At 33.9% G+C, this 22,278-nt stretch overlaps 1 protein-coding gene across 3 annotated transcripts in view; it reads right to left on the bottom strand.

Annotated features, from left to right (window-relative positions):
- The window catches only part of LOC129745368 (uncharacterized), a 313,381-nt gene that overhangs the window by 114,332 nt on the left and 176,771 nt on the right, over positions 1-22,278 (bottom strand). The gene's annotated exons all lie outside the window — the stretch shown is intronic.

Raw genomic sequence — 22,278 nt, 5'->3', positions numbered from 1 at the left:
TTTTTGTCATTTTTGTCATTTTTGTCATTTTTGTCATTTTTGTCATTTTTGTCATTTTTGTCATTTTTGTCATTTTTGTCATTTTTGTCATTTTTGTCATTTTTGTCATTTTTGTCATTTTTGTCATTTTTGTCATTTTTGTCATTTTTGTCATTTTTGTCATTTTTGTCATTTTTGTCATTTTTGTCATTTTTGTCATTTTTGTCATTTTTGTCATTTTTGTCATTTTTGTCATTTTTGTCATTTTTGTCATTTTTGTCATTTTTGTCATTTTTGTCATTTTTGTCATTTTTGTCATTTTTGTCATTTTTGTCATTTTTGTCATTTTTGTCATTTTTGTCATTTTTGTCATTTTTGTCATTTTTGTCATTTTTGTCATTTTTGTCATTTTTGTCATTTTTGTCATTTTTATCATTTTTGTCATTTTTGTCATTTTTGTCATTTTTGTCATTTTTGTCATTTTTGTCATTTTTGTCATTTTTGTCATTTTTGTCATTTTGTCATTTTTGTCATTTTTGTCATTTTTGTCATTTTTGTCATTTTTGTCATTTTTGTCATTTTTGTCATTTTTGTCATTTTTGTCATTTTTGTCATTTTTGTCATTTTTGTCATTTTTGTCATTTTTGTCATTTTTGTCATTTTTGTCATTTTTGTCATTTTTGTCATTTTTGTCATTTTTGTCATTTTTGTCATTTTTGTCAAGATTTTTTTTAAATATTCGATTGAAATTAAGCCGATTTTCGATTTCTTGAATTGAAAATAGTATGCAACTCTGTTGCATGCAAGTTTTTGTACAATTAATTGCAATCAATCAATTTTTTGCAATAGTGTTAAATTGTTGGGTCCGAAACATTGATGATTGTCAAAAGGAATGATAACTTCAAAAATTTTAACAATTAATTTTAATTAATTTTTTTCAACTTTTTTTACTCAACTAAAATTTACGTTCTTCGATTGAAATTATCAGAGTGAATGCACCTTGAAAACCGTAGGAATGTGAATTTAGAAATTTAACATTGTTGAAAAAAAATTGACTTATTTTGATTATTTAAAAATTCAGTCATTTTTGAAAGAATTTAAACACATCCAAGTCCAAAAATGTAAAATTTGAAATTCTTAGAAAAAATAATTAACAAAAACTTGACAATCTTGCTTACAAATCGTTAGAACAAATTGTTTTAGACCCCCCTTTGATTTTTTCCGTAACAGTGCGTTGGATAGGGGTGAGTCCCCCTGTTTTTTTTTGCAAACTTTCAATGATACCGATTTTTTTCTTTTTAAATATCCAAAAACAAGACACCGTGTATATAAGTTACACAGATCTTTAGAAGAAAAGGCTTGAAAGGACTTTCACAGGCTACAAAACTATGCTAATGATTTTATACTTGTTTATCTTCATGACGGATTAGTCTTCTGATCATAAAATGAGCCTCAGAATTGTTTGGAATTGAGAACACCCTGTGAGCTTCCTACACTTTTTTATTAGCAAACAACCTCTGATTCCTAAGTATCCCCAAAATTCCCAGCCAATGAAATTATTTATTTAACTTTCCACTTTGTTTTCCCTCAGCAGCGTCGTCCCACAGCCAAATAAAGCAAAGCGCACCATCATGTCATAACCCGACTTGGCTTCTCCGGGGTCGCATCTTTATTTATTTCAAATTAAGTTGTTATCCGAAAACGACCTCCAAACTGGGGAAAACCACCAACCGAGATGGTCCCAAGAAATATATGTGTTCCGTGGTTGTTTTGTGTAGTTAGTTAGTAGAAGTGGCAACATCTTGTGTGATCAGACCAGGTCGAGGGAATGAACCCTGGCTCGTTGGCACAGAAAACGTCTTATTTAAACTTTTCAAATTATGCATTCATTTGTTGTTTCATTCTTTTTCTTCCTGCTGCTGGCGGTAGTTTTGTTGCGGCACCTGTGCTTCCGCAGACGACAACATACTACAACACAACAGCGTCGAGAACGAAGCCGCGAGTATTTAGTTGCGCAAGAATTTCACACCTACAACTCGTTAGAGCAAGCGAGAATGTTTGGGTGTGTTGTTTGCGGGTTTAATTTCTTGGATTGTTCCAACAGTTGTTGAGGTTTGTTGAGGTCTCTCTTTCCGATGCGATGCAATGGTCCTCCTCAGTCGGAACTATTCCAGCTGTGAATGCCTCCCAGCTAGCAAGGTATGTAGTTGTAAAATTTTATTTGCCTCTGTGAAACAAAATTAACAAGGCAATTGTGTTGGCTTATTTGCTGGGAATGACTTGGTGAAACTTTTATTTAGGTGGAAACTTTCTTGCACCGCATGTTTGAACTGAGAATTTTACGTTTTCCGTTCAGTTCCTACTTGGGTCGAGAGCAACTTCGTTACAACCAAGAAAGATAGATTATTTGTAATTGAAGCAAAAAAAAAATCGATTATCGTGGATAATGACAACAATTTCCCACTAATGAATGTATAGATGCAAGCAACGTCGTATCGTCTTCATCGGTTCAACAGCGAGTATCCCAGTTCTGAAGAATGAAACGCTGCTGAATCCACTGCGTTCAAAATGCACCGGCACATGATTCGTCGTCGTCGTCGTCGTCGTCATCGTCTATACATCTTACTTTCCCAGAATGACTTGGTTCAGAAGCCATCAAGCGTAGGATTTAATCCTCGATTGAAAAGATAAATCTACTACTGGCTCTCTACTGCATCAGAGCCGTGCCGGTTGAAACGCATCATCCCCAATACATTCTAGTCTAGTTGGTCTGGCTGGGGAATTGGGGCAGGATGAATAATGAATAGAGCAGGTGTAAATTTCATCATAAATTCAACTAAATTTAGTCGCGATTTTAATGATTGCCCCGTTTTATAACGAGTACACTGATTGTATGTTTGAAAAAATACAGTGGAACCCCGATTATCCGAGGTATTCTGGGGAAGGGCCACCTCGGATTGATCAAAATACATTAAAAATTCCAATCTTTGCTTTGCTTTTGCATATCATTGTAAATAGTTGATTCGTTACGTTGAATTGATTTCAGTGTGTTTATCGACATTTACATTCAAACGCCCCTCGATATGTCGAAATTCATCGACTGTTTCTCACTCTGGCTTCATACTGGCTCTTGGTCAACCTCTCATGTTGGGGAAAAACCGTTAAAGTCAGTTCGTGAGGAGATGGCGTTCCGGTAAACAGAAAAAGTAGTTAAGTAAGTCCTCGGTTCAGGTTCCAAAGTTGCCAGTCGAGGACTTCGGTCCAGCCTAGGACTTCGGTCCAGTTCAGGATTTTAGTCCAGTAGACGCTAAGTTGCCAATTGAAGATTTCGGACCAGTGGAGGCAAAGTGGCCAGTCAGAACTTCAGACCAACTTAGGACTTCGGTTCAGTTTAGGACTTCAGTCCAGTGAATGCAAAATTGCTAGTCGAGGAGTTCAATTCAGCCAGAGCAAAGTTGCCAGTCAAGGGATTGGGTTCAGTACTGAACTTCGGTTCAGTTTGAGTGAAATTAAGTAAACTGCTGGAGGACTGTAGCTGCCAGTTGAGGAAACTAAGATGCCAGTGCAAAAATAAGTTCAGTTCAGACAAAAATCGTCTGTTCAGTCTTTTTTTATCAATAGAGTACGGATAAGCGGAGTGATTCTGTAGGTTTGAGTGATTGTATCCCATATACCCGAAAAGGATTGATGGAGATTGACATATACCCCAAGAATGAACCAGTCCCCAAGAAAAAATGCCTTGAATGAGACATTTATCAGATTTTTTTTTTTGCCTGGAGTCGAACATTGCCCAGAACCTAGCGTTTTATTCATGTCTAACCTAAATAATCTATTCTTCAAAGTTTTGGTTTCGGGACATTCGGCAGCTTTGTGACTGCTCGGCCCTTTTAAGATCTTAGTTTACTACTTTGCCGCAAATTAATATGCTCAATTATATTATTTGAGCAAGCATCCCCCCCATTGCTTTAAATTTTCTGGGAAATGATTCTTAACCCTTATCCGCATTAGAGTGTCATTTTGACACTTTTTCAAGTTTGAATGCTTGTAACTTTTTTCAGAACCTTAAAATAACAAAAATTTCTTCGGGGACCCTAAACGAATTCGAAAGTTCTTTAATTTTGCATCTTTACTTTATTTATGGACGAACCCTGGAAGCCTGGACAAAAAAAACCCTTTTCCGACTTATAGTGTCATTTTGACACTCCAAAAGTAAAATCCATTTAAGTCGTTTGAATTATTATGAACTAGGGCTTGTGATATAGCTCAGTTGGCAAGTCTGTTGTCTCCTGAGCCGATGTCCACGAGTTCGAGCCCAAGAGCAAACATCGAACACAGTTGTAGGGGAGGAGCGGGCTATATGCGCCTATTAAGCAGAACACTGATTTAATCAAATATCACATCGAATATGTGTACAAAAACTATATACACGTGTGCAGGCATCTGTTTTCTATTCAATGGAGTTATTTTTATGTTAAAATTTTCTTCTGTTTCCAAGAAAACGATTTTATTGTAAGTGTTGTCTAAAATGCCGAACCTCAAACCGTGCGGGCTAAATGCGCCTATTTTTGTTTTGAACAAAATTTCTGATTTTTGGGCAATATTTCCGTATAATTTCATTGAAACTGCTAGAAAGTAATTATTTCCGTACGACAAAGCTGTTTTTTTTATAAAAATCTATGTATATTATAATTTTGTGGAATAAAACAAAAGTTAGGGTTGCCATGCTATGGAGGCAGTTCATCCATCAGAAAAACTTTATCAAATCTGTCTTTAGATCTTCAATTCTCTCTTAAGATGTTATTCAGAGCTTAGATTTGAAGGTTCAGTGATAAAAACCATTTATTTATTCTATTTAACCTGTTATTTTAGGATGGAGGCATTTTACAAACATGATGGGGGCATACAAAAACACTCTATTATTCCACTATATAATCATTATTAAACGTCCACAAAAGCTGAAATATGTTTAATTTCTTAAGTTCATTTGAGTAAGAAACAAAAACTATCCTAGTTTTTGTTTTAAACTTCTTTACGTATAATTTTTAAAAGTCGAAATATTACATCAAAATGTATCAAAACCTTGTATGATTTTTTAAATTTTTTTGAGTTTATAAATTTATAAAATTCTTTCTTGCCTTATGTTCTAAGCGTATCACCATCAAAATGCATTGGTCAGATAAGCTGTCTAGTCAGCCATTTCGCCAAACAGCCGTAGGGTCATTTAACCCGATAGGCCCATTTAGGAAACCTTTCCCCTACCGGATAAGTTTTTCAATGACGATCCGCCAACTGTAACGTTGATAAAGTCGCGAATGCCATGAAGATGGTAAAACGACTATAATCGAAACAAAAAAAAATTATGAACTTCATTGAAAACTTATATCAATAGGAACCTTGTAATGTCAGTAAAATATGTTTAGAACATTATATATAGCTAAAGCTTCTAGTTTTCTCGTTATTCAGCTAGGATTGGTCGATCTTGGATCGATCCTTGGAAGATCGATCTTTTCAACTCCGATTTTCGATTTTTTGGATCGATTCCTCGGCCAGGAAAAAATCGATTAAATCGGTTTATTTTCGATTCGATCTTTCGATCTTTTTTTCTTATTTAGGGGAAATAAAAGATAAAGGCTACCTTAAGGAGGATGCTTATTAAACCTTAGAAAACAGCTATAATATGTGAGTTGCATCATTGTTTCGTATTCAGAAACTAAAAAAGTCAATTTCCTAACTGGCTGAAACTTGAAAAAAGTATGATAAAAACGTTTAAAAATGTATTTTAGTTTTTTTTGTAGAAATCTGAAATTCAGTCACTGTAGGGGCATAATATGAACCCCCCTAGGCCAGTAAAAGCACTATCAATCGGGGGACGATGAGCGTTTTATGCCGTACAATCTAGCAGCGATTTTTTTTCGATAAAGTCAACTGAATTATAGAGTCACAGCTTGACTAGTTTCCATCTGAAGATTTCTCTATTGGTATCGGAGACATAATCAGAAAATTCGAGTTCGATTCCTGGTCGAGATGATTTTTTTTCCCTTTAGCATTCATGATTCATGATTTTCAATTCATTTCAAAACGATTCTACAAATTATTTCCAAAAGTTGTAGATTGGGCGCAGGGAAGTGTTTGTGTTTGATTGAGATTAAAAAAATTTGCTACAATTTGCAAATCTTTTGAAATAACAGCGATTTTCCAAAAAACTACTTTTTCATATAAATAATATATTTTATTTTTTAAATTTTTATGCATACTTTATTTGGTATCTCTCATACTTACATTAAAAAAAACTTGAAAAAAATACCATGAACTAATTTCTTTTAATTTCTAGAATATTTCTTGTCAATACATTACATACTTAAAAATATCAAAGCGTTTCCGAGATATTTGGATTTTGATTAGAGTTGTTTTCAAACACTAACTCCGGTTCACCTTACATAAAAGCGCTTGAAATACTTTTCATTTCATATGTAGAAGGATTATACAACTTTAAACGATTGTGTCTTTTTTTTTTGCACATTTTTAATAAAAAGCAGTTCCCTCTAGTTACAAATGGAAAAGATCGATTAATCGGAGATCGATCTTCAAGCTCCGATTTTTTAGATAGATCGATCCTAGGACCGTTCATCTGAATCGATCTTGAAGATCGATCTTTTTCTGAAGATCGAACAATCCTATATTCAGCATGAAAGAAAAAAAAATCCGAAAAAACATGCCTCAGGAAAACTGCTGTAGTTCATATTCACACGTCCAAAAAAACATTTGACTTATGCATATGAAAGCTGAAGTTAATGTCTACATCATAGAACAAAGAAATATTTTTAAAAAAAATTTTTGATGAAATGGTCACAAAAAGTTCAAAAAAGTGGTCTCTGTTTTTGTGGTCCACCGTCAGGTTGTACCCAGATTTTCAGTGCTTTCTCGCCGTTTGAAGCAATCAAAACTATATCCATTGAAAAGGGAATTTAATCTACATTCTGGTGAAGTGCAACAATTCACGCTGTGAGATTTCACAAAAATATGAAAATTATAAACGTAAAATCATTCCTGAATTTCTAGAACCACAAACAGCGCGTCCAGCAAAACGTCTTCCTTTATTTTGGTTCAAACATGCGTTATTGTGATTTTTTTTCATTAGATGAGGAATACGATATAGAACAATTATTTCTCAAGGGTCCAGCCCATAGTCAAAAAGGATTTTTTTTATCATAAATTTTTTGATAGTGAAATTGCCTCACAATTCAAAAATTCACACAAAATTAGACGGAAATATTTCCGAACATTTATTCTAATCTTGCCGTTTTGAGATTGGCTCAAAGAAAATTTCCAAAGCATTTTCTTCCACTCTTTTGTGCATTTGTTGGAGTTAAATTTACTCTGGATTTTCCCATAAGTTCTCAAAAATCCTCCACATACGTAAATATTGTTTCGTAGACCTTTTTTCAGATGCTCTGTTTATCGGTTAAATTTTTTCGGCTATCTGTGAAGTAACAGTGATCAGCTAATTTTTATTGTAGACAATTTTGAAATTGGTAGTCGAGAACAAGTTTGACAAACTCTTAATTGTATAATACACCGCTGCAAGCTTTTATTTCGTTTTTTACTGCCATAAATAGCAATTAAAAATTTAGAAGCGATTTATTCAGTCCTGAATTAGCGCAAAGAGTTATATGTAAGGAAATGTGTATGCGATAGCAAAATTTTGCACTCAAAAATCACCAAAGGTGTACTGAAAGTTCTAAAAAACATATTTATGGATTTTAAAGATTCCTTGATCCTGTAGTACATTTCATGTAGACAAACCTTAAACCATAATTTGACCCCAGAAAAGATATTCAATGCTAGGGAAAAAATTCAAAATATATTTTTATAATTTAAGCGGTTTTAACTGCTCATTATACAGCTGTTTACCCGTAGGATGAATATGAAAAAATCGCAAAAAAAAAATCTTCTTTGCATAGCCAATGAATTTGTTGACTTATTTGACCTTAACAAAACATTTCTAAAAATTTCTGAATATTCTAGCCAGCAACACATGCATTTTAAATGTATTTTCATTAAATTCAGATTTTTTTTTATTTTAAAATGGTTATAATTTTTTTTATGAAATACTTAGCGTCTTCTCAGTTTTAAAAAAAACCAAGAATAGGCTTAACCAATAATTAAAGATGAACTTCATTTCAAGCTTATTTGAATTTTCTGGATGATTGAACATGGAAAAAATGTCTGCTTCCAAACATATTTCCAAACAAAATTGAATCGCGTTGCGCTAATTCAGGAATCAACCAAACTATCTCAAGTTTTACACATAAAAAATCTGTAATTTTAACGAGTATATAACTATTTTCTGATGAAGAAACATACTATCCATTTACTGTTTTGGAACCTTGATTTAATGTAATTATTACCCTTCGTTTCATAAAGTAACAAATTTGCAACAATTAATGTATGAAAAAAGTGAAAAATCGTATTTTATTTTAATTTTTTCTTGATGTACGCATCATTTCAAACTGTTTAAAATGGTTTTCAAGGAAAAATAAAACATCATGAAATGAAGGGTTAAAACAAAAAAGCGTTTTGAAATTTTTACTCGACTATCTCTCTTCTTGAAAATACCTTTCTCATAGATTTCCATCTTTTGCAAAAATACAGATTTAAAAGTTTTACTAAATCCTCAATTAATCCGCGCAATAACACCAAAAACACAGACGAACAAAGTACACCAGAGTCAATTAACGCGGTTTGTTTTTGTTCATTTGTTACGTCGACAAGTTTGCTTGTTTTAAAATATTTTAGTGATTTTTTAATATTTCATCTTGTTTTCTTCATTGTACCTTGATTTGTTCTTTTGTATTTTATGTAATGATATTTTATCTTTTTTGTCTTATTTTGTTGTTTCTCGTTTGGTCTTATTTTAATTTGTTTCTTCTATTTTTCCTTATTTTTGTTACTATACGTTGATTTATCTTAATTCGTTTAGTATTTTTAAGTGTTATCGGGTTTTTTTTTCTATTCGTTTTTAATGTGATTTGTAATTTACATTTTTTTCCAGAAAATATTTTTGTTGCTATATTCGTATGCTGTTTTGATATACGTTCCATATAAATTATTGCAAGATCGTATAAAAGTTGAAAAAACAGCATTTACCTACCAAAATTGAGGCTAAATACAAATATAAATTTAATTTCTTTCTAAAGCGACGAAAACTACACCTTTTGGGCATTAGCTCAATTCTCATCTCATTTTTAGCCTCTGCAACCTGGATGCACTGCTGGTTGCAGAGAGAATTACGATGTTTTTCTCACTTGAAGTCGGCGCGAGAGCGAAATCATTACAAAATTTACAAACATGGGGAATTTTCTATCATATCCGATTTAAGCTGACTTCAGGCGACATGTTATACGATTTTTCCACTAAGCAGTTGGAATTGAGATTCGCAACACCATTTTAAACGACTTTAGTTATCTTTTCTGATACGATTTCATGTCACGATTTCAAGCTGCCGCTCAGAATCTATCTTTGAATGGTCTCAGAAGTTTCGTGTATTTTGTATTTACTTTCTTAAAATCTAACATCGTGTTTCTACGCTCCTTTAAGTGACGTGGTCTTTTTACGCAGTTTCCGTGAATTATCAGTATCAGGATATTTTAAGCGGTACATATCCAACGTTGTCGAAATCAGAGAAAAATCTGTTGTATCACAGAATTTTGATCAAATTTTTATAACAAAATCTGTGTTACAGAGCACAGAATTTTGGAAATATTTATGTAGAGTAAGTTTAGTTTGTTTTCCACAAGTTAACTGTGAAAAAGAGCCCAATGTTCATGAATTTTCAATGAAACATAAGGAAATAGCGTCACAGAAAACCATAAAAAAGTTTTTTAGAACAATCACAGAAATTACAATTTTTCTCGCCAAAACGCAGATTTTTTTTTTCTCGGCAATCTTGTAAATACGCATACCGGTGTAAAAAAGACCCGAGTGTTACTAAAACCCGATTCAGATGAAAAACTTTATTTTTGTTTTAGAAGGAAAGTAATCCGAAACTTTATTTTGAACCAAATAAAGATGATTTTGAATCAGTAGAACCCTTCAGTAGGTTTGTGAGAAGGCTACCCAATAAAAAGAGCTTCATCAATCAACAATTTTTTTTAGAACGGTGGTAGAAAATTCACGCCTGTCTGAAAGTAATTTTCGAAGTTTGTTATCAGTTTTTGTTTTTCACCCAAGAAGTAAAATTCCACAAACTGGTTCAAAGTGCTTCGAAATAAATAGTTCTAGACGTTTTTGAAGGGAAATTAAAAAGCAGGGAAGGTTTAAAAAACAAGCAGGATTTAAAAAAGGTAAAACATAGTTTATTGAAAAAATGGAGCTCGTTTTTCCCAACAATCACGGTTGAAAAACCACTAGACAGATTTGTAGTGTACAGTAGACTGCCCCAAATTAGTATGGGAAATTTTAAGTTTGTGAAATGTTATACGCTGCAGGCTTAAATTGATCCTAGGCCTAGTACAAGGCCTCATGCCAAATTTGGGCCAGATCCGATCACGGGAAGGGGTCGCTCAACGAGCCTAAAGCTTGTATGGGATTTTGAGACATTTTGTTCGGGAGGAACATGAAAATCCAGTTTTTCATGAACAACTTTTGTCTTCTTCGGCCGATTTCTTTTAAAATCGGTTTTTCTTAAAGCCTAACCTATGGCAGATATTTCATCCGAAGACTAAGACGAAGACATATTTCAACTGTTCATGAGAAAAAAACATGTTTTCTTTTCACTATGCCAGATGTTTTTATCCACAGATTTATTTACTTCCAAGATAAATTGATGTCAGATTTCAGTTTGTTCATAAGCAATTGCTTATTCTGGCACAAGTCATTGCAAATTTTATTCATACACCAAGCAAACTGCACCAGACCAGAGTGTGCCATCTTTCACTCTCGGTAGGAAACTGCGAAGCAAAAACCAAAAAAAAAGAAGAAATCGCGTGACTTGAGACTTTCCGGGGTCCCAGATCCCGGAACGTCAATCGATGAACTGTGTATGTGGGTGCAGAAGGCAATAATCTAGAACTGATTGGAATCGCTGCTGGCTTGCTGGCTGGCTGGCTAATGTTATCTTTTAATTGACACCCTGTACTCTGTTTCCTGAATGGAATGGAGGTTGGGTCAAAAGATAGTATTTCTATTCTATTTTAGTATCAACTACTTTCACTTCCAATCCAGTTAGTAGAAATAGTGGCAACGATGTGGAAATAAGACTTAGAGCATTTCCAAACGGATGCAATTGCTGCTGACTCTCTTTGCTCCGGTTTCTGTTCGGTCAAAGCTCGAAAGATAAGCAGAAGATGGTGCAAATGGAGCAAAAAGTAGGAATCGTATCCTTACCCCGTAATTGAAAGAGATGTTTTTATTTTCAATTCTGTTGAACATCCGCAACTGGAATTACAAAAAATAAATGAAGGAAAAAAACGGGAAGACCTTCATTCAAGTTTCCTTTTTATTTTGTTGGTTCAATTACAGCAATTGTGAGGTGATGGTTTAAATCATGGCCGTAGGAACGGGGGGGGGGGGTTTTGGGGGTTAAACCCCCCCCATGAGAGTCCAAAAAAGCAAGCGAGGTATTCTACTCAACACTCAAAATTTTAAATTAATAATCAAATTATGATAATAGAGTAAAGTTATTCTAGAGTAACAATCAGATTAAAAACTAATGCCAAATCCTTAAAAACCAATCCCAAGTGCCGAATTCTGATGCAGTTATTCAAAACTTTCTCACGTGTTTATAGAAATTTATTTAAACTTTGAATTGAACCCATTTTGGACGTTCTGGTTCTGTTTTCCATAAACAAAATTGTAATTCTTTTTTCGTTTTATGATTCTGTATCCAGTTTAAGATTCTTGATTTTCGGTTCGAATAATTATAAGAAAATAGAAATGAAAAGCTGCTTTGAAATTCTGGTTCAAGTTTGGTTTTGCATTTCATATCGAATTTGAATCATGTTTTTCTAAAATCATATCCATTTTCAATATTTTGATCATAGTTTTCCGAAAAAAAGAAGAATTTTGTTTTATATTCAAATTCGAAGTTCTTAAACTTAGTTCTTGTTCTTACACAAAATTTATGCATTTAAAACATCTAAATGGCGTTTTCTTTGTACATTCCAGAAATCGTATAGAAAATCAAAGTTCAATTTTTGAATTCAGGTTCAGAATTCAGATTCAATATTCAGAAACGCTCTATTTTGTTAAAGAGTTTTTTAATCAACATAAAATTGTTGAGGAATTCAAGAGAACATATACCAAAAAATTTGTTTTTCAATTTCATTTCCTGTTTTCAAATTTTTAATCATAATTTATTTGTACACAGTTTGAGTTAATTTTCTAAGTTTTGTATTATGGAAAATATCTCAGATATAATTTTAAAAATCATCAATAGGATTTTCTTTATGGGATTGATTTTTTATGAAAAAAAATTTCTGATAAAGAAACTGAACCTGATCTCAACCTAAAAAATCTGCACGAAATTCTATATCTTCTCGGAGTATTGTTTAACCCTCCAAAGCCGTTCGGGTCAATATGATCCGAAGCGCAGATTAAAACAATCTTAATCGTCATTTCAATATACTGAAGAACTGAGATTTTTTAGAGGCCAAGAATGTTCTATGAAAATGATGATTAAACTAACGAAAAAAAACTAAAATTTGAGTTTAGGAAATCGGGTCATTGAGAAATGAGATACAGCGAAGCAAAGACAAAATTGGATGTCTTTGTTTTAAGTACGATTTTTTTTTCTACCGAAAAATCCGGGATGGAGGTCGAAAAGTACATTGGACCCTCACATATTAATACATCGCTGAATAGATGTATCTTGGACAATACAAAAAATCAAAGAAGCACTTAAATACTGGAAAGCTGTCAGAAATTGTAAGCAATTTAAAAATAAAATTGTTTGTTGGAACTTTCATCATTCGGATCATTCGGCAAAATCGGTCAACATTTGCGTCCACGGGAATAATTGATTGAATATTGATATTGCAGTTTCTTTAAAGCCTAATTTCAAACTAAAATCATGAATTTAGTTCAAGTTTGCATCAATCCAATTTGATGCAAAAAAAAGTTATTTATTTACATCAAAGGTTAGAATCTTGGAATTTGCGAAAAAATTAGGAAGCTTGGGCTTTATAAAGTATAGAATAAGTTTTTTGTATTAAGTAATTGAAGGCTACCCTTAAAAGAACTTATTTTATGCTCAAATCAAATAAGGCCATTGGAGCCAAAGGGGTATAAGTGCACAAAAGCTTATTTCGAGAAAACAAGCTTTTAAATTGATGTGTTTGACCATTTTCCATATATTTTTCGAGAATCTGTATTTTTCTTTCTAATGTAAAAGTATGTAAAAAAAAATCAAAAATTCCAAAAAAATCATTAAATGTAGCTTGTAGTGTGAAGAATCGTTTCGCATCATTAACTCAAAATCGACCATTTTGTTACTTATATGCCTTTGGCTCTGAGAGCCTCATATAAGTCTGATCTACCAGACTTTTTTAAAGGATTTTAACTATTGCTGAATGAAAATTCCATATTAAAAAGTACTTAAAATGAATAATCAAAAGTTACAAACATTATTATTGAGTTTAATTAGTGACACTTTATCATCTTTGTGGTTTTAGTGTCATAGTTACAAACATAATTTTTTTTAATTTTTTTATTCGTGCATTATTTGGCAAAAATCATAGGTAAAAATAATTTTCCAAAACCCCCCCCATGAGTCGGTTCTTCCTACGGCCCTGGTTTAAATAGCTGGTTTGAATGGTCGAAGGCTTAAAGCTAAGCTTTTTAGTTTGAATTTTATTCCTCATGAATTCCATGAAATCAATACTCGAATCCAGTTGTATAAATATTCTCTGATGATAGATATATAACAATGGAATCCATGCAACAATTCAAACTCTTACTTAAGCTTTTTGTTAGGAAATTGCAGCTTTCTTCCCGAAAAAATGTATTTGTAATTCAAAACTACAACTACAACTTTTTTAAATTTTTCATTTAACAAATTATGTAATTCTTCAGAGATTCTTTTTAAGAATCTCTTAGAGTGGGATACTTTAGAACTGAATTTTTTCAAGAGTTTTAAATTTGGCTTTGTTTTACAACGAATTTTTCACCCGTGCATTTGTTTTTTTCAAACTGACTTGTTCTTGTGAAAATAATGGAAACCTACCATATCATTTGTATAATTATAAGAATAAGACAGATACTTCATGGTATCGTTATTTTGGTTAAATAATCGGCAAACTATTGGGATCTCGACAGCTACAATAGCAATTAGAGAGCAATGATCCGTTTCAAGAGACTTCTCAGAAACACCATAAAGTTTGTTCCTTTTCGGTTGTTTCCCAAACCGAACTGATACAACATTGAGGGTAAGTTTCCTGTTATCAAACCCTAGGCAAATGTTGAAAGGCATAAATTAAGATCTTCCGTTGCTCCCTTAACGAATCCCTCCGTTGTTTCATCTTTGTAGCAATCTAGGAGTAAGGACCGAAACTATACACAAGCTCAAATGTCCTAACAGACCCCTGTGGCTGATATTATCTCGATAGAACCTTTATTGGTCGCCCATCGATTAACAGACACAAGCTCTAGCGCCCAGTCCGGTTTGGTATTTGGTACTGAATGAGGATTATTGAGGACTAGCTTCAGGCGTCATAAGGGAACCGAAACGGGACAATACATGTTAAGGGTCCAAAAGGGAAAATTCACACCTGGTGCGTGAAATTAGTGGACGTTTTGCCGAGCAAGGGAAGGGTCGTTGGTCCTTTCTCCCTCCTCGAGGGCAATATTAGAATTACGTATGCTTATGCGACGTTCGAGGGTGGTTCTCATTACCGGATAGGATATAGTTTTGAAATTTTACGTCAGTTTTATCCTCTTTGATTTAGATCCACTCTACTTCCGAAAATACCTTAAAGTGTAACAGTTAGCGCCGCAAAATTTACTGATGCAACACTCTGATACCAAAGCATGGCAGAACCCACCTCCAAATTCAATCCCTCCGCTCCAATGACACAGGTATTCAAAAGCAGCAGGAGTTAAATTTCAAACATTTTATTAAGGCTCACTTCCCAAGTAACACAGATTATGCCAACTAGCATTAGGAAGTTTTATTATGGTTTAATTATGGCATTTTTTTGTGCAGCTCGTTTTATGACGGTTTTATTATGGTCATGCAGAATGCTTATATTTTTTTTCTCGACCATATGTTTTCAGATGGTTTTGAAAACGCTAATAAAACTTTTATTAAACATACTGTTTTAGTTATTTTGAAAGAGTTATGAATGCTCTTTTTAAACTATAATAAAACACAAACTTAGAAGTTTGCTCCAAGCTTTCTTTTGCATGTTCTATAATAGCACTCAGTGCATGATTATTAAACCGCCATAAAACTTAGTGACAGTTCTCGATCAAGATGTCAAAACAGGACACGCTCAGATTAGATAGCACATATTTGAATGAAAACTCCCATTTTTACACATTTTTGGTAAGTTATGCGTGTTGGTTTTGAGTTAAAATTAAAAAAATACATCTTTGAAAACTTGAAATCACAGAAAGTGGTATGAATATCTTTACAGTATGAGTATTGAGTGAAAGGGCCCAAATAGTAGGAAAAAAATTGTTGCTTGACACCATCATTAATTCAAGATGGCGGCTTCCGCTTTTATTTTCAAAGCTGTAAATTACTGAAAATATCGTAAACCCTTCACAATATGGTTATTAGGTGAAAGTAATAAACGAGTAGAAGTCAAATTTCGTTGCCCGTCGCCATCTTAAATCCAAGATGGCGGCTACCACTCAACTTGAAAATACTGTAAATGACTTAAAATCGCATAAAACCTATATTATAGGGGTATCAGTTGAAAGAAATCAACCGGTAGAAGTTGAATTTCGCTATTTGACGCCATCTTGAAATCCAAGATGGCGGCTTCCACTAAACTTTAAAATGTAGTGAATGACATAAAATGACATGAAACCCAAATTGGTAGTGGGTGAAAGGGCTTACAGAGTAGAAGTCGAATATTGCTATCTTACGCCATCTATCCAAGATGGCAGCTTTCTATAAACTTAAAAAATGCTCTAAATTTTTGAATATCGCATGAAACCTTCAAAATATGGGTATTTGTCAATTGGGATAAGCTATAAAAAGTTTATTTTTGCATTCTGACGCTATCTTGAAATCCAGAATGGTGGCTTCAGCTGAACTTAAAATACTGTAAATGAATGAAAATAACATGAAACTCCCAAACATATTGTATTGGGTGCTAAGGCTAAATGATAGAAGTCAAATATCTCTTTTCGCGTTTCTCTGAAAATCTGTAAGTGACTGAAAATCCCACAAAAATCACCACAGTACAGATCCCGTTCGTTTTTGGCAACATTCGATTTTGGCAACATCGAATTTGGCACATGTGCCAAAATCAGACGGTTAACAGAAACAACATAGCCTTATAGTTTTCGCTAGAATAAGACCAATACAATTTAGACATAATAGCATGATAGGAATAATAGAATAACATAAATGGCAAAAAAATCACAAACTATAAACAAAACAAGAAAAGTTCTAAATGCTTTAGAAACATAATGAAAAAATAATAAAAGTGATTTAAAATTATCTAAATTGTCTTAAAATAGTAGTTTTAATGCAGTATTACGTGAAAAAAAATTGTGTTAAAGCGATTTTCATTGATTAACAGCATTTTAAATTCAGAGGAAACTGCCATCTTGGATTCCAAGATGGCGTCGGAAAGAAAAACATCGACATCTTCTAGCTTAGCCTTTTCATTAAATACCCGTATAGTGGTGGTTTAATGCGACTTTTTGTCAGCATTAAGCATTAAAAGTTGAGCGGATGCCGCCATCTTGGATTTCAAGATGGCGTCTGATAGCGAAATTCAACTTCTACTCGTTTAGCCCTTTCACCCGATATCCATTTTGTTGGGGTTTCATGCGATTTCAAGTCATTTACACCATTTTAAAGTTCAGCGGAAGCCGCCATCTTGGATTTCAAGATGTCGTCAGACAACGAAATTTGACTTCAACTCATGATTTATTCCACGGGTCATTCAAAACCAATCCCTTTTCATTCAAAAAGTCTGTCCTCATTTACTGTACTAATGATTACAACTCAGAAATGAGGAACTCAACCTTAACGTGTAATTGGTTGGCTTGCGAGAGAAACGTCAAATCGTAGCTTTTTCTGGGGTCATCATTAAACCATAATAAAACTATGAATTGACTCACGCCATGTTGGTTGCAAAATCGAAGGGCACAAAATGACGCCATGTTGATGGATTCACAATGCAAGCATTGGAAAATATTTTTTCAGGCCTTTTTTCCATCAATTCCATCATGATTTACCATCAGATTTGACGAGGCGCATTTATTTTAAGATACTATTTCATATACATTTTACCTAAAATCTTGACTGGCAGTAGAAAAGACGCTCATTATATGGTTAAAACATTGGTTTTTTAGCTATTAATTTTACCAGATCATATCTGAATAATGCAATCATCATTCATCAACCATTATGGTTGCTGGAAAAAATAAAAAAAAACTCCGAGAACTTACAGAACCGAAAAAAACAAAAATTTCTAACATGTTTTATGACAGCTTTTTAAAAGCTTTGAAGACCAACATTTTTGACCAACAATTATATGTCTTGATGACGTTTCTAGGGTAGGGCCAAATAGCCTGATTTTGGCTTTATTAGAGTCCAGGTGATGTTATACAATGCGCTTTAGCTTTTTATGAAGATTAATGCGATAGTCCAAACGAAATTTTGCTGACCATAATAAAGCTAAAATTGTTACTTGGGTTGGGAGCCTGCCCTTATTCTCGGTGAGTTTGAAACACCACGAAAAAAAGGTCCGGAAGTCGGAAGTTGAGCGGCAGTTCCAAACAAACGTGTTGGCTCGTGTCGATTTGTACCAGCCCATGTCATTGGGACCAAACTTCCTACACTTAGTTCCTGAGGGAGATCAGACACCCGGTCATCAGGATACACCAGGATAAAGGAAGAAAGCCAACAGAGAAAAAAAAACCCGCAAGAACTCGGGGGAAGCACGGGAGCGGAACATAAAAATCAACATTAATTTAATAGTTATGTTCCACGTGCAAATATTGACGTCTACGACAAAGCTACAAATATGCGGGCTTTAGGTTCAGTCCCGTTTTTTTTTCGCGATGAAACGGTAGCGATAAAGAGTTTTCTTTTTTTTTGGAGGTGGTTATTTGTTTTTGGGACGCCCGGCTGACAGATAGGTACATCTAGCGTTCGGTGTGTTCAAAGCTGATTTGGATGAGTCACGGTGTGTCTACGTGTGGTTCCTTATAATGGGCATGAAGTTGATTTTTATGGGCTTAATTGAATTTTCTGGTCTTTGAATGTGGCGATAAGGACACTTTTTTATGGACTGCATTATTTAATTTGTTACGGCTGTTGAGCTTACCCAAAGTTGGTAATGGCGATTGGTTGATCGATAGTTTACCTGAAATGAGAAAAGAAAAAAAAATAGTAAGACCACAATTTGATGGTTTTTTTATTCCCTAAATTGACTGTAAAACAGCCTCTTTAAAGAGATAATCACATGGGATAAGAAACGTACTTTTTAGCGGGTTCCTGGCAGATCTCTAGGCACTTTTTACACTTTGTCCCAACAATTCCTTGTTTTAGCAAAATTCCGTCCTACGATGATATTTCTGATGTTTTCATTTTCATGTTGAGTTAGTCTCGAAGTTAGATTTGCAGCTTCTGCAGCCTTTGAACAGCCTGAAATCGGTGAAAATCTTCAGGGTTGGATGGCTATTCCCAAACAACACTATTTTCAGTACAGCTTCCCAGTGCAATACTCTTTCGCTGAACATGCTCCATCCACTCGTTAGTTTACATGAGCTGAAAGCATGGTTGCCAACATTTTTTTTTTCAAAAATCAGGGACTGGTGAAAAAAATCAGGACACGCCAAAGTAACGTAAATTTCGCTCAATGTAATGATCTTTTTTGAACATCGATCCATATTTTCACTTCAGCGATGGTATTTAACAGTGTTGCAAATTTTCTGAAAGCACGATGATATTGACTGTGATTTTTAATCTGTGTAAAAACCTCAAACTGAAATAAAAGGAACAAGTATAAAATCTACAGATCGGATCAGTTATTCTTTTGCTTACGGCAAGCTTTGTGGATATGTCTCTCAGTCAGTTGAAAGTTCACTCATGAATCAGAACAAACTTGTTTTCCATTTTCGTAACCGATCACAATTTTTCATAAACCGGCCAAGCCAAGCCACTCTATCGAGCCGCCATTTTCTCTTTTCAAACTTTTCCTTTCCGTATTCCTTCATATCAACTACAGTCAAAGAACGTCCATGCATCAATACAACCTTTTACCAACTGCCTAGACGAGCCGCTTAACGACGTCACTTCCTATGCGTTCATGGATGAACTTCTTAAGTTCTCAATGAGAAGTTTATCTCTCCTCCGTCTCCTGCGGCGTGAATGATTTACACTGTAATATCACGTTCCGAATATTTACTAATCTTAATCTTTGTTCCTACTATCGAAGTTGTATTCATGCTTGTCCAACACCTCGCAAACAGAACAGAGCAGAGAACGAATAACACTTTTATCATTTCGGTTTCCGAGTGCACTGCTCAGCCGATCAACGTTCACTTATCTTTTTGCCGAGTGCGCCCGATTGCGGTTGCTCTGACGGTCGGGTGGACGTCGCTCGCTCTAAAGAAAAGAGAAGGAGCTGGCTAGAAAATTGTGCTCTAGCGTCGCTGCTGTGTAGCTCAGTGTATCCAGCTAGAAAGATTTCAATGTAGGAATGTTTTCTTCAAAAAAAAAACTGTTATGCAGTGCGGAACAGTGCGTCAGTTGAAGAGGTCCAATGTAGGTTTATGTATGAACTATTTTTGTACGTAGCCGGGCCGGGCACTTCCTGGCAAATTATTTAAAAAACATGGTGAAAACCGGGTAAATAATCTGAAATTCTCGATTCCATAAACCGAGCAATATCCGGCCAAATCTGAGGAAATTCCAGACATTCATCTAGTGAAGAAAAACGACTTACATTTTTTTTGTCGCAACACATCAGCAGTGTCAAATTTATGTTTAAAGCATACGAAGGAAAGTTTTGGTTTGATTTTTGATGAAATAAACTTTCACAAACCCAATTTTTGATAAACAATTTTAAACTGAATTTGATTTTCTTGTTTCATTTTCCAAATAATGTGGATAAAACTGGGCAAAATCCAAGTAGTTTTTTCACAATATCCGGGCATCCGCAAATTGCTGTATACTTAGGTTTATGTATTTTTAATATTGTACGTGGGAAGCATTAATTTACAAAAGCAGCAATTCGAAAAGTAACATTTACTAAAATTATCCAAAAATCTTTGTCTTTTGAACAAACCGTGAACATTACGCAGGGATTTGGGACAAATTTTAATAATAAAACTTCAAAACTTTCACAAATCGTAAAATTTAGGATTTATCTTCCTTAACCGCTACGCTTTTGATATTTTTCGACCGAAGAAAGCTTTCGTAGCAAATCATTTGTCCTGGTGCAGAACATCAATCTAGAGGAACTGGCTCAGAAATGAAAAGATAGGTGTTTAGGGCAAAGTTGTAAATTCTCATATTTTGATATAAAATTTAAAGGCGAGAGATTTAAAAATAGCGCGATAATAACAATAAATTTTTGTAGAGCATTTTTCAAGTATTTTTTTTTAATTCAACCGTATCTCCTTGGGTTAAGATTGTAGAACTTTGATATGTTAAGCAAAGTTGTGTATTTCGTTGAGATAAATAACTTTGTAGAAGAAACTCAAGCTCTAAAATGCTAAACAAGAAAGTTATGATTTATATCTCGCTATTGGTGGACTTCTAAACTTTATATTTCATATCAAAATATGCGCTTTATTATACAGAGCAATGTTGTCGAAAACACCAGCATTCTATCTTAACTACCTTTGGCGTTATTAGTTTAGTTCCGTTAGATTTATGTTCTGCATTGTAAATTCTGACCCACTTCCAAACATCGATCCAGACGCAACCGACGAAGACAAACTGAGTTTTCTGTAAAGCTTCTCTTTCGCCCGAGTGCGAACGAATTTATCTGCACCGAGAACGCACTTCATCAGTTTGCTTGCATCTCTTGCCCACATTTGGGTGGACGCTTGGTCGCTCTGGAGGAAACGCAGCATTTTTTAAAGATTCTCCGCTCGGGAAGAGCACAGCGAAAAAAATACACGCTCTTACTCTGAACGGGCAAATCTGAGGAGCGACGCCAAGCGTGGTTGTATTTATTATTTTATTATTATTTACCAATATTCTCTACAACTGTTCTGTAGGATACTTACATGGCTACCAACCACGCCATTGTCGTCACTGATGCATTAATTTGTGCCTCAAATTCCCTTTTACCACAATCAATGTTCACTTTTCTTTCCTAATAATATTAAATTTTATCAGACTCGCAAAAAGATCTTCGCTATTCAAAAAACCCTTTACTGACTGTCTTTTTCTTGACAAATCCCGATTCATTAACTCTCAGAGAAACTAACCCCTACTAAAGCGTTTTTCGATTATAGCCGTTTCTGTCACTCATTATATTCGATCAGTAAATGCATATGTATCAGCAGTGTCAGAGTTTCTGATAATTTCAGTAGGCTTTTGTTTTCACCATTTTTGCAAATTGTGGATAAGAACTTGAAAAGAAACCCCTAAGACTAAACGATCATTTCGAGGGGGAACGGGGTGTTATGGTATAAATATAAATTTCTTGAGGATTGAATCTAAAAAAACTATGACAAATGTAATGAAAATACGACAAAAATCTGACACAATTGACAAATGTGGTAAAATATGAAAAAAAAAATGACAAAACTTTGACAATAAAATGACAAAAATCCGATAAAACTATGTCATAAATATGCTAAATGTGGAGAAAACATGACCAAGATATAACAATAGTATGACAAAAATGTGATAAAAATGAAAAAAAAATTACAATAAAATGACAACAATCTGACAAATGTACCATATGACAAAAATTTTACTATAAAATTTAAAAACATGACAAAAATCAGACAGATTTGAAAAGTGTGTTAAAAATATGATAAAATAGTAACAAAAATAAGGCAAAATAGTGACAAAAATATGGCACATTTCATAAAAATATGGAAAAAAGCCAAAAGTATGACAAAAATTGAAAATACTATGAATACAAAAAATAC

The sequence above is a fragment of the Uranotaenia lowii genome, chromosome 2 (genome assembly GCF_029784155.1).
Source record: "Uranotaenia lowii strain MFRU-FL chromosome 2, ASM2978415v1, whole genome shotgun sequence".
Classification (NCBI taxonomy): Eukaryota; Metazoa; Arthropoda; class Insecta; order Diptera; family Culicidae; genus Uranotaenia; species Uranotaenia lowii.
This window is presented reverse-complemented; position numbering and strand designations above follow the sequence as displayed.